Below are 12,364 nucleotides of genomic sequence, written 5' to 3'. Positions count from 1 at the left end.
CTATAGGGGCCGAGACTGGGATATCATCAGAAGGGTGGGTCTCAGCAGGAACTGATTGGCTCGTTATCTCCGGTCTGTCGTTAATAGTTAGACCCAGAGATAATCTGCGTTCCTTGTTAATCTTGTCTACAACTTTGACCAAATAATTTTCAAGTGTAGATACAGTGGGGCGAGAGGTCCCAGTTGACTTGGACATGTTGCCTGAGAATACAATAGATAAAATATATGAAAACAAAAACAGCCAATTGGAATTAAAATAGCACTTGCTATGAAATGATTTCGATTATTTAAACATTGCACATGACACATGCGCTAAAAACAAAAATGGACCACGGCACAACCCTTATTTACAACACAAATTAGTAAGGATTGTATATCAACACAAGTCTGTAATTCACCAATATTCCTGGTACGAAGTGCACAATGTTGTGCAATGAACTTAAATCCACAACTTGCAACAGCAACACTAATAGTCCCAACAGATGTAAATGTCACAGTACCTTGCGATAGTGGTCCTATCGGAAAAAATTAATGGGGTGGCCCAGCCCAGCCTCGGACGGCCACAGACGGCCCGTCCTCTGCCCGGGCTCAGCCCGGCAACGCCTGCGCGCGTCCCGCGACGCGGGGGGAGCCTCGGGTGAAGTAGCGCCTCCGGGCGCGCTTTCCGCCGGAAGTGGGCGGGTCACAGGTTGAATGCTGGGGGCTGTAGTCCCCCCCTACAGCGGCCTCGATGGTGCGAGAGGCGGCGAGGGAGACTAACAGCGACGGAGCAAAGAGGTCAAGGGGACTCTACCCTAGAGCCCAGGAGCCAGGTAGGTACTGCTACATGGCGCTGCGTGGCAGTTGGGGCTGTTAAATGCAGTATTTAAAACTTTTGCCACCTTAGGACAACATGCCAGCATAGCAGGAATCAAACTCTTGTCCTGCGAGATCCTTTGCCCACAGACCATGCCTGTTCCGGATCCTCCGGTTCAATTATTGCAAGCATCTTGCCGTCCTTGTGATATGGTACCGCCCCGTTATCATTCGGAATCCGTGCCATAAATAAACATAAACACAGATGATCAATACTCTTAGCATTTTGGTAAATGAATAGATATCACACGTCAAACCAATTGTTTCTATCATAAGATTACCCTCCTATTCTAGCCCATACTCATACCCCCTCAGGCCCTATTCTTATAAAACAGGGGTCAATCACAGGAATACAGGTCACCATGTTGTTTGACCATGAATGAGATGTTTAGGTCGAATCCTTGGTCAATGGTGGCCTAGGTGACAATGAACCCAGTGGCTTCACTTTGCTGGCCCACAGATTCCCACCCACAAACCCTACCCCCACTACTCTGTGCCCTTGACCCAGTGAGCCCGATCCCACTGGGTCCTGGATGAACTGGGAGTGGTGGTCATGGTGTTTGATAAACAGCAGCCAGGCCTGGGGGGCACAAGACTGGAGCAGGAAATTGAGATATCCAGAGGCTGAGTTGTGGTAAGAGCTGGGGTGGGAGGTGTAGGTATGGGCAGAGCAAGACTCAATCAGGAATTTTTTGTATTGTGTGGCTACTCACCCATGATGGTCTCAAGGCACTGGGGGGAAACAATCTTTACAACGCAACTTTTACAACGTAATGCTATTACAACGCATTTTTTACAACGCAAAAACTTTTACAACGCATGCATTTACAACGCATGCTGTTATATGGTAAGTACATTTACAACGCATATACCATTACAACGCATTTTTTTAAATATTTTTTATTTATGATGTTTGCAAAATAATTAATTAATATTTTATTATTTATATTAAATACTATAATAGATACATATTAAAGTTTAATTATTGAGTATTACTTATTTAATATTTTAGAAACATTTAAAAATATGAGTAGTACTTTAAAAGATTAATACTGGAGTACTTTAAAAAAAAATAGTATTTTAAAAAAGAATTTAAAAATGAGTAGTATTATGAGAGTTTAATACTTGAGTATTTTTATCTTTCTTAAAAAAATAGTAAGAAACATTTAAAAATATGAGTAGAACTTTAAAAGATTAATACTGGAGTACTTTAAAAAAATAAGAGTATTTTAAAAAATAAATAAAAAATGAGTAGTATTATGAGAGTTTAATACTTGAGTATTTTTATCTTTCAAAATAAAAATGAAAAATATATAATAAAATAAAAAAAACAAGTACCTTTGAAGTATGTAAAAAATAATTAATTAATATTTAAAAAATAATATTAAATACTATATTCAAAAAATAATTATTGTGTATAATTTAAAAAATTTCTTTTGAAAAAATGAAATATATGATTAGTATTAAAAAAGATAAATACTTGAGTAATTTTAAAATCACAAAGAGATGTTAACATTTAAAAATAACATAAACAAATATTAAAAAATGAGTAGTATTATGAATAATTAATACTGAAGTATTTTTAAACAACAAAATTAAAATTAAAGTAATGAAAAAAACAATTTAAAAAAAGGAAAAAAACTTATGGAGTATTAAAATAAGAAAACTGAGTAGTATTATAAAGAATTAATACTTGAGTATTTTTACACAACAAAAGTTAAATTAAATATATGAAAAAAAGTAATAAAAAAAAAATACTTTTGGAGTATTAAAATATAAAATATAAAAAAAGATAACAAAAAAAAATTAAATAATATCTAAAATAAACATAGATTTATTAAAAATGAATTTAATATAATATTAATACAAAAAGAATATAGAAATAAGAATATAGAACTTACTTTAAAAATATTCCCACGCTTTTGCATTGAAGTCTATGTGCATATTTGTCCTTCATTTATTTTGGCAGCTTAAGAATATACAACCCGCGGAACAAGAAAAGAAGGAGCAGAAAGAGAAGAAAAAGCAAGTTTGAAAGGAAAAAGAAAATAGAGTCGAGGTAAGGAACACATTTAGTAAATTTACAATAAAAAATTAACATTTTACTTGTTTAAATAACAATTTAAAAAAATAATTACAGTACACAAATAAGGTTTATTAAATATTTCTTTATTAGAACAAACATAGAAAAAACTTTTAAGTTTTATTGATTTTTTTTATATAATGTACATTTATTAGAAAACATATACATCATTTATTTACATTTATAAACATTTATTTACAGAAAAAGTAAATAAAATAGTCCTTTTTTAACATTGAAGCACGCGATGATGTCATGACGTGAACGTAGACGTAAGGCGCCATTTTGAAGAGCATCGGAGGAGGAAGCAGCAGGAAGCTGATCTGCGTCCAGGTAGGAAACAATTTCACTTTTATTTATAGATAAAACCTTTAATAAAGATACATGTATAGTAAGAAAAGAATAAGGAGAGGTTGCGGAATAACTAATTGATGTTGAAAATGTTTTAAAACATGTCCACATTTATGTCATTAATGTATGCCTATGTCGGGTCGCGAAAATGTATTGGTTCATTAAAAAATGTAAGTAACTGTAAAATTAATTTAAGTTACTGCTAACAAAGTTTATTTCATAACTTTGGAACCAATACTAATGATTTATATCTTCATTTAAAAAAAAAAAAAAAAAAAGGCGTATTCGTAATTTTTGATTAAAAAGATTGTTATTAATATGGTGTTTATGCAGCAATGTGCATTTTGGAAAATGGATTGACTTCTGAAATTTTGAGTAGTTGGATTTTTTGTGGATTTTAAGGGTGGTAGTTAATAATAAACTTTTCTGATAATTATTTTCTGGTGTTTGGTTTTTGAAAAATTGGTCGAATATTATGGAACAGTCGATTTGGTAACATTGGTTGTTTAGCAGAAAATGAAGATTGGAAAAAAAAAAATAATTAGGAGACCCGACTTTTAAATTTGAAAAAAAAATTGAAAAAAAATTGTATGCCAATTGTAATTAAAGGATATTTAAATTTGAAGCAAAGCAAGAAAGTAAGTACAAAACTAGTTTTAGAAAGAAAGAATGTTAGAAAGATTTTCCAGGTAGTCTATAGCCACACACAACGTAAATTGTTGTAATATAGCCAATAGTCTCTCAGACATTTCCTTAGTTTTGACAGTTACTCGTGGGTTTAGACTACCTGCAAGTGTTTGGGCTAGTCTCATTTCTTGAAAACTTTGCTCCTTCTTCAAAGTTTCCAAGAAAGAGTAGAAGTTTGGATGAGGTTTGCCAATTGTATGGTTGAAGGAGTTATGCCATCCCTCAATGGCATTGTTTGTTTTTGCTTCTCCCTCTAAACAGCTCGTGTAGCAGTTCCACCACTCCACATGGAATCGTGGCTTCCTCCTGCGACCCGATCTGCTTAGGTGCCCAATCCATGTGTCCTCGAAATAATTTAGGATGGGTGCCAATTTCTCTTCATTACTTGTATAATAAACAGATTCTATAATAGCAGTGTAGTACTCGTCCACACTATCGGGAGGAACAAAACAAAGTGCTGTTAATTTTTTTAGTTCAAACTGTAGTTTGCTATCACGACAATATTCTGCAACTAGGGATGTTTTTTGTAATTTACGCCAAAAAGCCTGGGAAAAATGGAAAAAACATCCCTGAATTTGGGTATCCGTGTACGTTTTATTGATCACATTGATCATGCTCAATTCAAAATCAATTATTATTTTCCTAGGACTTTGAGATGTTTTACTTTTAATAACTGATAAAAGTTCAGAGTATGTTGCAGAAGTCTTATCAGGTAGCAAACTATATACTAAGGGAATTACATTATTGTTAATTTTTGCATGTATAGTGTAAATTTGAGTGAAAGGATGGGGTGTACTTTTAAACGTCCCATCCATCATCCAAATTTCACTATTTTCTAACTTTGCAAGGTTACGTGGGGTACTAAAAATGAGAATTCGTTTCTGAGGGTTTTGGTTGTCATGCAAAAGGAAAGGTTCATCAGAAAAAGAAATAGAAAGATCATGTGGAATTCTAATGTCAGAAAAAGAATGTGGTGTAGATAATTGGATGTTACTTGCCTGCTTTTGTCTTTGAATAATTCGTCTCAAATTAGGAATTATAGGCATGTTACTAGCAACATGACTGGGGACATGCTGTGCAACCTCTCTTAAAATGGATCCTGTAGAATCATTGGAGGTGCTTGCAATAGCTTTCATTTCATTAACAGTTTCTCTTATTTCTACCTCCATTGCAGAGGCAGAGTGGTTATGTTCTGTTGTTTTCACAACTAAATTATCAAGTGTAACCACTCTGCCACTGCAATGGGTAGTGTAGTATTGCACACACCTCCAATGATTTCTAGGAAAACTTATTCTTTCCTTACTATATATGTATCCTCCATGGTTTAATAAATTGTTTCCTTTCCTCGATTTAATGTATTTTGCTGCTTCAAGACTAGACATTATCTGAAAAGAGAAGAGAAGAAAAACAAATTAGGATGTAAAAGTAAATACTATACCTCTAATGTTACCCCTACACCATCTAACACTTTCCCTACTGCTGCACCTTCCTGGAGTTAGAATAGTAAATTGTACCCCTACACCATCCAACACTTTCCCTACTGCTGCACCTTTCTGGAGTTAGAATAGTAAATTAAACCCCTACACCATCCAACACTTTCCCTACTGCTACACCTTCCTGGAGTTAGAATAGTAAATTGCACCCCTACAACATCCAACACTTTCCCTACTGCTGCACCTTCCTGGAGTTAGAATAGTAAATTGTACCCCTACACTATCCAACATTTACCCTACTTCTGCACCTTCCTGGAGTAACAATAGTAAATTATACCTCTACACCATCCAACACTTTCCCTACTGCTGCACCTTCCTGGAGTTAGAATAGTAAATTGCACCCCTACAACATCCAACACTTTCCCTACTGCTGCACCTTCCTGGAGTTAGAATAGTTAATTGTATCCCTACACCATCCAACACTTTCCCTACTGCTACACCTTCCTGGAGTTAGAATAGTAAATTGTACCCCTACACCATCCAACACTTACCCTACTTCTGCACCTTCCTGGCGTAACAATAGTAAATTATACCCCTACACCATCCAACACTTTCCCTACTGCTGCACCTTCCTGGAGTTAGAATAGTAAATTGCACCCCTACAACATCCAACACTTTCCCTACTGCTGCACCTTCCTGGAGTTAGAATAGTAAATTGTACCCCTACACCATCCAACACTTTCCCTACTGCTACACCTACCTGGAGTTAGAATAGTAAATTGTACCCCTACACCATCCAACACTTTCCCTACTGCTGCATCTTCCTGGAGTTAGAATAGTAAATTGAACCCCTATACCATCCAACACTTTCCCTACTGCTGCACCTTCCTGGAGTTAGAATAGAAAATTGTACCCCTACACCATCCAACACTTTCCCTACTGCTGCACCTTCCTGGAGTTAGAAAAATAAGTTCTTCCAACTACAACCCTTATTTTATGCATTTTGGGATATTTTTAAAATTAATAAGTAAATGGTTTGGCTAACATATTGATGGTTTTAAAATAATGTTGTTTAAAAATACCTTGTTTTTTTTGGATTCCTTTCCTTGGTGAGGCTTCTGCTGTGGTATTGGCCTGCTGGCTGGAGTTTTCAGTTATGTGTTGGACTGAATTTTACAACAAAGTTGAAAACAATTGTCTGGAAAAATGAAAAAAAAAAAAAGAAAAAAATGAACTTTGGTGACAAATGCAAATTTTGAATAAATTTTTGAAATTATGACATTGTATTTAACTATTACTACATAACACTTTCCCTACTGCTGCACCTTCCTGGAGTTAGAATAGTTAACTAAACCCCTACACCATCCAACACTTTCCCTACTGCTACACCTTCCTGGAGTTAGAATAGTAAATTATACCCCTACACCATCCAACACTTTCCCTACTGCTGCACCTTCCTGGAGTTAAAATAGTAAATTTCACCCCTACACCATCCAACACTTTCCCTACTGCTACACCTTCCTTGAGTTAGAATAGTAAATTATACCCCTACACCATCCAACACTTTCCCTACTGCTACACCTTCCTGGAGTTAGAATAGTAAATTTCACCCCTACACCATCCAACACTTTCCCTACTGCTACACCTTCCTGGAGTTAGAATAGTAAATTATACCCCTACACCATCCAACACTTTCCCTACTGCTGCACCTTCCTGGAGTAACAATAGTAAATTATACCCCTACACCATCCAACACTTTCCCTACTGCTGCACCTTCCTGGAGTTAGAATAGTAAATTGTACCCCTACACTATCCAACACTTACCCTACTTCTGCACCTTCCTGGAGTAACAATAGTAATAGGTAGGACTATTATATTGTGGAATTTATAACAGTGTAAATTTAAAATACCTTTTTCATACCTTTTTCTTTAGCTGATTGTTTTCTTGGTTTGGCTGCTGCTGTGCAATTGTTCTGCTGCCTGCAGGTTTAAGTTATTTGTTTTAGTGATTTAATCCACAAAGTTGCAACCGATTGTCTGTGAAAATGAAAAAAAAAATTAATAGTTAAAACAACTTTGACAACGTTGGTTAAAAAACAAAAATGAGACCAATTGATTGTAAATCTGATATTTTATTTCACTGTAACTACATGACATATCATATTTTCCATGGTGCTGCATCACACTTGAGTATGAATAATAATTGGTACAGCAAAATACATTATGAACTTGGAGTAGTAATGGATATCGCTACACCATCACTCAATTTCCCTACTGCTGCACATTCTGGGACTTAGAATAGTAATAGTTACCCCAGTACCATGAAACGCTTTCTCAAATCCTGTACCTAAGTGCAGTCATATTAGTAATTGTTACCCCTGCACCATCGCATAATTTCGTTTATGATGCAGCGTGAATGTTCAAAAAAAATAATATTAACCCCTATACCATACAACACTTTTGCTAATGCTAAAAATATATTTTTAAATTAAAAGAATTACAAACAAAAAATAAAAATCATTTACCTTCACAATAGCAAAGGTGAGTCGATTACGTTGAGGTGAAGGAAAATTAGGGAAACGATATCTTGCTTTTGATAGAAAAACAACTTTTAAGTTGCTATATATTAAAGTTTCTTTAGTGATAAAAAATTAGAAACAGTACATTTTATAAATTATTATAAATATTTTTAAAACATATTTTGTATGGAAATAAAACATGATTTAGGACAAAACAAGGTGTTAAAATATATTAGTGACTTACTAGTAGTTGCAAAGTAACAATGCTTCTCCAAACGATTGCAGTGCTCTCTCAGTCGAGGTCACAGTCTAGGTGTCAGAGGGTCAGGTTTTTACGTCTGGTCTCTCTGGTAGTTGATAATCAACTGATTGCAAAATGGTGTCTTCCTGGTATTTATAAGTTTTAGTCAGTGTCATTATTAATTTTTTAAAAAACAGCGTTCGTTGTGTTTTTTAGTATACTTTATTTTGTTGTGGAAAATGATAATTTAAAAAAGCATTAAAAGATGTATTGTTTTCATTTATTTGCTCCGTTTTGGCATCCATTTTGGAACATGTCGTTTGCTATTGTTTTCATAGAAAGTGTTGTAGGACAAGTTTTAGAAGTGAGATGGATAAAATGGCGACTATGTGTATGTGTCTTCTGTTTTACTCTGTTTACTTATTTTCAGATATATTCATGATTTAAATGTGTATGAACTGTTGTTAAATTTTTCGTTATTTGTGTAAAACTTTGAAATGTGTGAAAACGGATCTTTTGGGGAAATGGGAGTATTAATTTTAATACTCGGGTATTAATTTTAATACTCGAGTATTAATTTTGTAATGCATTTCAGTTAATTTACGTACAGTTTTTCTCCACATTTTAATACACTTCCCCACCCTAAAACCCCTAATTTCCCTGCATCCTTATTGAACTTTTTATTAAAAAAATATTTTTTTCGCGTTGTAATGGTATGGGTTGTAATGGTTTTCGTTGTAACAGCACTTTTAAGTATTTTAATAAGTTTTGCGTTGTAAAATAATTCGTTGTAAAGTATAGCGTTGTAGTAGTGTTTGCGTTGTAAAAAATGCGTTGTAAAGGTAGGCGTTGTAATAGCATGCGTTGTAACGTCATACATCCGGCACTGGGGGATGGCTTCTAATCCGTCTGGGTGTGGAGATTCAGTCAAAGAGCCAAGTCTTGAAATCCTTCCTGAATTGGGTCAGCAACCAGGACTGCCTGACGCAGAGGGGCAGGGTGTTCCTGGTCTTGGCAGCAAGGTAGGAGAAGGATCTTCCTCCAGTTCTAGCCTTGTGAATTTGTGGGATGGTGGCCGGGGCAAGTTGGGCGAAGCGAAGTTGTCTGGCGGGACCGTATAATGAGAGGCAGTGGTTCAGGTATGCTGGTCCTACATCCTATTGAGGTTTACAGGCATGTGTGAGGAGCTTGAAGGCGATTCTCTTGTTGACTGGGAGCCAGTGGAGTTGCCGAAGGGGTTCTGTGATGTGGCTCTGGCAGGGGATGTCAAGGACCAGTCTGGCTGCGACATTTTGAACATTCTATAGTTTCCTGAGCTGTTTCTGGGTGACACCAGTATAGAGTGCGTTGCCGTTGTCGAGTCTGCTGGCAATGAGTGCATGTGTGACTGTCATTCTAGATTCTGTGGGGATCCATCCGAATGACTTTTGAAGCAAGCAGAGTGTTTCGAAGCAGGCAGAGGATACGCCATTGATCTGGCAGTTCATTGTGAGCGAGGAGCCCAGTATGATGCGAAGGTTATGTGTGTGGTCTGTGGGGGTGGGAGGGGTTCTCAGTGTGGCAAGCCACCAGGAGTCATCCCAGGCTAAGGGGGCAGGTCCCTGAATGAGTACTTTGGTCTTGTCCGAGTTGAACTTGAGGTAGCTGTTCTTCATCCAGGGGGCAATGGCCTTCATCCCGCTGTGAAAGTTGATTCTGGCAGCTGTGGGTTCATTGGTGAAAGACAGAATCAACTGGGTGTCATCAGCGTAGGAGACAATGTTGAGTTCATGGTTTCTGACGATGGCCTTGAGGGGGGGCCATGCAGACGTTGATGAGGGTGGGGCTAAGGGAGGAGCCCTGGGGCACCCCGAGCTGATCTCTGTGGGTTCTGAGAGGAACAGAGGTAGTCTGAATCGCTGTGTTTTTAGCCGGTAAGGAAGGGGTGTATCCAAACCAGGGCCTTTTCGTGGATGCTGGTGATGTGGCTTCCCTGATTAGGATGCAGGGCGAGGTGGTATTGAAGGCACTTGAGAGGTCCAGTAAGATGAGGGCTGTGGTTTTGCCATGGTTGAGGAGGGAGCAGATATCATTGGTGGCAGCTAGGAATGCAGTGTCGGTGCTGTGGTTACTTCCGAAGCGGGATTGAGAGATGTTCAGTATATGGTTCTCTTCGATGAACATTGAGAGTTGGACATTGATGGCCTTCTTGATGACCTTGTCTGGGAAGGTGAGGAGGAAGATGGGTATGAAGTTCTTGAGGTTGTCGGGTTGGCTAATGGCTTCTTCAGCAGGGGGTTGATCTCGACTAGTTTCCAGTCGTCCGTGAAGGTGGCGGTTTTGATGGAGCAGTTGATAGTGTGGCAAAGCTCTCGGGCGGTGGAGGTGGTTGCTCCATATGTAATACTGGCAGGGGTCCGATGAGGCTCTGGAGTGGATGCTCTTCAGCGTCTTGAGTGTGTCATCTGTGGTGAGAAGAGTCCAATAGAACAGGATTTGCAGGGTGCTGCATGGTTGCGTGCTGTGGTGACGGGTGTTGTGGCAGGGTTTTGGGTGTTGAAGCTGTCATGGATTTGCCTGATCTTGTGGTGGAAGAAGGTACTGAGTTTTTTACAGAGGTCTAGGGAGGAGTAGCCATCTGTGGTCTAGCTGTTGGGACTGGCGAACTACTTGACGATTGCGTAGAGTTCTTTGCTATTGTGTGCATTGGTGTTGATTCTGTCTCAGAAGGCCATTTTTCTTTGTGGTTTTGAAGAGGAGGTGGTGTGCGTTTACAGCGGTTTTGAAGGTTGTGTGTGTTTTCGGGGTTTTGTTGTTGCTCCATCTCTTCTCGAGTCTCACTGGAGCTGTCTGCCCAGGCAGACCAGATGTTCCGTAGCAGAAAAAGGAGTGAATGACCGACCACTGGTCGGCGGTTCCGACCGCCTGATTATGATGTGACCGAACACTGTTCGGTCGCATACTCCCATATACTCCCATATCTCTATTGGTGCTTGTGCTACGGACGTAAACCAGCTGTAATACAAGCTCCATAAAGAAATGGATATGTGTGTAAAACCATGCAGCCTGTGGCAGCCACAGAGTGCCGGAATTTACAGGGGGCACCCTGGGTACCCCCTCAGCCTCCAACTGGATGCCCTGGTGGCAGGGCCCACAAAATCACTTTCCGACAGCCTTTCCATGCCTGAAAGGCAGGCACGGAAAGGCTGTCGGAAACCAACATCGTAATCCCGACAGCAGAACAATCGTCCATAGGGGATTACAGTGCCGGTCCGACTAGCTGGAAGACTCCGATAGCCGGTCGAACCGCGTCAGAATGAACAGCTGGTTCATGCTTCGAACGCCAACACCGTACTTTGGAGGTCAGAGCACAGAAAAGCCTACCACTGGGGTCGGAAAGCTTCCGACTAGCGGTCGGAGGCTTTCTGACCGACATCGTAATCGGTCCCTTTGTGTGTTAGACCTATTATAAATTTAAAAAAATGTTATAAAAGTTTGGTTTATACCTCAAATGAGTTTGAACCAAAAAATCAAGCAACCTGCAAGGAAAAAGAAAATAAATATATAAGCAGGTAAAATGATGTCTTGAAATGAAAAAAAGAAAGTATACATAAAATATACCAAATATTCAACACAACACAGTAGAGAGGAGAATTGTGAAATAAACTATTTTATGGCCTAGGGTCAGGCTCAGTTCAGGAAAGTCGGTTATCACTACAGGTCCACGGATTCAGCAGCGTACTCGCTGCCTCCTTGCAGACTCCATGGAGGACCACGCACCCTGAACTGAGCCTGACCTGGCTCCTATCAACTTCTACGCTGCAATTTTCCAGGCTACCTTTTGGAGTGATACCCTACCGGACCTGAAACGGTTCCATTCATCCAGATATATACCACTGCTCTGAAGTACCTTTCCCTGGCCAGCCAGGATGGAAGTTCAAACGGCGGAGAGATCAAACACCACTCAGCTATCTTGCCTACTAGCCCTGAAGAAGATGTGGGTTTTCCACCCTGCCTGACGAGGCACGTGTTGGCTGGGCAATCGATCTACATTAAATACAGGGAACACGTGACACTTGGAGTGCTCTTATATATTACCTCTTCTACTGTCTTTGTTGTGTTTTTCCCAATATTTCATAATTTTGGATACGCAGACTACGATTATGTGTGCACAGGCCTCTTGTACAAAAAATGTGTTCACCTTGTGTCTATTTTGGGG

The sequence above is a fragment of the Triturus cristatus genome, chromosome 2_2, assembly GCF_964204655.1.
Source record: "Triturus cristatus chromosome 2_2, aTriCri1.1, whole genome shotgun sequence".
Classification (NCBI taxonomy): domain Eukaryota; kingdom Metazoa; phylum Chordata; class Amphibia; order Caudata; family Salamandridae; genus Triturus; species Triturus cristatus.
This window is presented reverse-complemented; position numbering follows the sequence as displayed.